The sequence below is a fragment of the Pygoscelis adeliae genome, unplaced genomic scaffold, assembly GCF_000699105.1.
Source record: "Pygoscelis adeliae isolate BGI_AS28 unplaced genomic scaffold, ASM69910v1 Scaffold314, whole genome shotgun sequence".
In the NCBI taxonomy this organism is placed as follows: Eukaryota; Metazoa; Chordata; class Aves; order Sphenisciformes; family Spheniscidae; genus Pygoscelis; species Pygoscelis adeliae.
In genome coordinates, this window is record NW_008824668.1 from 2,188,382 (window position 1) to 2,191,873 (window position 3,492).

General features: G+C 55.7%; 1 protein-coding gene across 2 annotated transcripts in view; it reads left to right on the forward strand.

The window, feature by feature from the left end:
- The window catches only part of NIN (ninein (GSK3B interacting protein)), a 55,812-nt gene that overhangs the window by 2,252 nt on the left and 50,068 nt on the right, over positions 1-3,492 (forward strand). The gene's annotated exons all lie outside the window — the stretch shown is intronic.

Consider the following 3,492-nt stretch of genomic DNA (forward strand, 5'->3'; position numbering starts at 1 on the left):
GATGGGGCTGCTGGGGTGGACCGGGAGCTGAGCCGGCATCCCGGTGAGGGGCTGCACGTGCTGCCTTCCCTGCCCTGCTCCGTGTGATGCTTTGGGGATTAAAGGTACACGCTATCTCCGGGGTCCGGCGGGGGCGTGTAAATCCTGCCCTGGCTCACGGCAGAGCCAAACCATCCCAGAACAGCTTCTCGCACGCGACTGCGTGCGGAGGCGATGCTCGCAGCAATTCCTGGGATTCCTCGGGAAGGCTGTTTCCTCGGGCCCCTTGCACTTGTCTGTGGGGCCGAGAGGATGCGTGCAGGCATGCCCTTCTCATCTGGCCTCCGAGAGGCAGTGCCTGTTAATTAGCAGCTAATGCGGAGTCGTGTCTTGGGGACAGCGCTCATGGGCCGTAGCGATGACTGCGGTTATATGATTTGCAGGGCCGGGGATAAGTCGGGCACCTCCGGACCCTGCCCAAGGACTGTCCTTCGCGGCCGTCCTCAAGCAGGGACGGGGAGTTCAGGTTTCACCCTGCCCCGCGCTGTTGCATTAGCAAGCCCGCAGCAAGGGCACCGCAGCGTGGGGTTTCACTCGTCAGCTCCCTTCAATGCTTTGGCTGGTGACCTCTTGCAAATATACTCCCTCTGAGCCTGCTGTGACGCCGCTCCTCTTAATGCGTGGTGGCTTTTTGCGTGCCGGACAGGAGACTCGGTTGCAAGGTTGCCCTGTTCCTATGTCTTTCCCCACCTGACATTTCCCTCTGCAACCTTCTGGCCACCACTGCTGGAAGGAGTCTGTAAGTAGGGACAGGGCTTTGGGAAAAGGACTCTACTCGAAGATGAAGGAGAGGGAGCTGGAAGGAGCCACCGATGCTCGTTCGCCCCAGGGAGACTGGGGTTGCAGACTGCTGCTTTGCATTGCAGGGACAAATAGCGAGAAGCAGCAGGTACCTTGGCACATGCACGCTCTCTTTCTAGTGCTAATAAGTCACAGCTTCATAGGAAACTTGCTTTAAAGCAGGCATCAAGATTTCTCAAAGGTGCTGGTGTTGCTTGGCAGCCAGCAGCTTGGTTGGTCCCTCATTACTGTGGGGAAGCTGGGCTGGGCTTGCTGTGTCTGTATTGGCATATTAGTCTTGTTTGCCTCTGACTTACTTGTTCTGGCAAATTCTCTTCACCAGGGACTTGACATGCCCCCAGCCCTGTGCAGAGCCCTGGTCTTGCTGTGGGTTTGCAGGGACATATATCCCGTCCCTGATCCACGCCTCTGCATGGGCACGAACGGATGCCATGCTGTTGCCTCCCAAACTCTGCCGCGTTCAGGCTGGTTTGGATCAGCTCTCAAGTGGCTGTTTGAGGCCCCCCGTGAGCAGATGCGCAAGTTGGTGCTTCCAAAATACCCCAAATTCAGCTGAGCACATTGAAAAGAGCATCAAACTTTCAGTACCCTGACACTGGTTTGCTGCTGTATATTTACTGCCTTGCATTTGTAAAGTTTTTGGGTTGGCTTGAGTGTCTGAGGCTGTCTTCCAGAAGTGGATGGTGCTTTCTGCAACACTGCTGCAGTTAGTGCTCTCCTCCCCGGGGCTGTCCAGGCCCGACCTCTTGCTGGGAATATTCTCTAAGCAAAATTCAAAGGCTATTGATGCAGGCTTGTGCCGGCCCATGTGGGCTGTCGCATCCCTGGAAGTGCCCCTTGCACTTGTGGGGAGCCTGCGGCCTCCCTAGCACGGGCTTTCCAGGCAGGAGCGTGACCTTCCATCACAACACGTGGGTGCTGGAGGCGTGCAGATACTGAGCACGCGCGTGTGGGGTGCTTCGTGATGTGGGCATTGCCTGCACCGTATCTCCTGGATGCACATCCCCCCCCGCATGCACGCTGGCATTTAAATCGGATGGAGATACAGAGCGAGGACGTTGCTGGGGAGCCGTAGCAAAGGATCGCTTTCTTGAAAATGTGAGGTATTGCAGCATTTGTGGCTTTGCTGTCCCACGGGCTGCCTTGCCTGGCGTGTACTTGAGCAGGGCTCTAATTTTAACAGTTGCATTTCTCTAAGTACTCTTTGTGTACAGCCGTGCATCCAAGGTCAAATGTGCACCACAAACAGATACCGTTTTTCCTGGTTATCTGGTGTTAGGATGGGCCGGAGGTTTTCCTGAAGAAAAATATCCCCCCTCTGCCAGCTTGGGCTACATCTCCAGAGTTGGGTGCTGCCGCTCAGAAGGCGTTGCGGGACCCCTCTGAGCCTGTGCAAGTGCTCGCTGCGTGTCTCTGCGCTGCTCATTTGCATTTTAGATTTTTAAATCCTGCTGCACGGCAGACCGCGGCGCTGGCGTGGGGTGCTGGAGGATGGCCGCCTCCTGCTCCGCAGCCTAATCTTCCCCGGGTTCCTTTGGACGTGGTGGTCATGGTAAAATCGCTCTGTGGCCTTGACGCCGGAGCCATCTGTCCCGCAGGCAGCTGCAGCAGCGAGGGCTCAGCCCTGCTTCTTCATTCCTCCCCTTCGTTAGTGCTTCTTGGCAAACACAAGTTACGGGGCTCATTAGGCAGAGCAGGTTACGTGTCAGTGGTGCTCTCCGCACCTGCCCGGGCGGTTTTACTCTGCCCTCTCATTTGGTGTGTTTGCAAGAGTGATGCAAAGTGATTTTTATTTTATTTTCTTGCTGCCGTGAGGTCTCATCCGAACCCAGCCCCAGCACCCATCCGAGGGACCAGCTCTGTCTGTCTCTGTGGCTGTCGTCACCGTTCCCTTCCCGAGAAGATACCATGGGGAGGGGACCTGTTATTCGAACACCCTCATCTTTTATTCATCCTCATTTAGTCTAAATGTCAAGTTTTTTTTAATCGGGCAAATTCTCCTCTCTCTGTAAACTGTCCTTTTGAAGTACACCAGCGTTTGGAAATGAATGGCAGCAATTAGTATTCAGATGAAGGCATCCCTGACAAGTTTCTTTGCTGAACATATTTCTAACTGTTTAATTACTCAGGGAGCCTGCGTTTAAAACCGCAGGGGTGACGCGCACTGAGCCGGGGTCTGAGGTTCTCCCTTTCCCCAGGGGCCGGTGGCTGAGCCCCCAGCTCCGCTGTCGTCCCCTGCCTGCCGGGGAGCACGTTGCTCTTTTTCGGGCTGGTTCGACCCCGAGGACAAGCTGGCAAACTTCAGACCTGAACTTTGCCGCTCGTGCCTACCCCAGCGGCATTAAAATCCCCTCTGACTGCGGCTCCTGCCCTGCGTGCCGGATTTGGAGCAATCAGACCTGCCAGCAAGAGCAACCTCGGTGGGTTCTTTAAAGACAAAGTCTCTTCAATGCTAAAAATTCTCCTAAGATTTATTTAGCCAAAAGAAATCGTAGCAGCCAGCTCTGCCTCGCCACTGACCCATGTCAAATAGCTTCCCCAGCTGTCCCCGGGCTTCTGTCCCCCCACGGCTGGAATTGCTGACATTCCCCGGCGCGGCTGCGAAGGATGCTCTAGCCCCTTTGCAACGGTTCGTGGCGGTGAGGCAGGAGG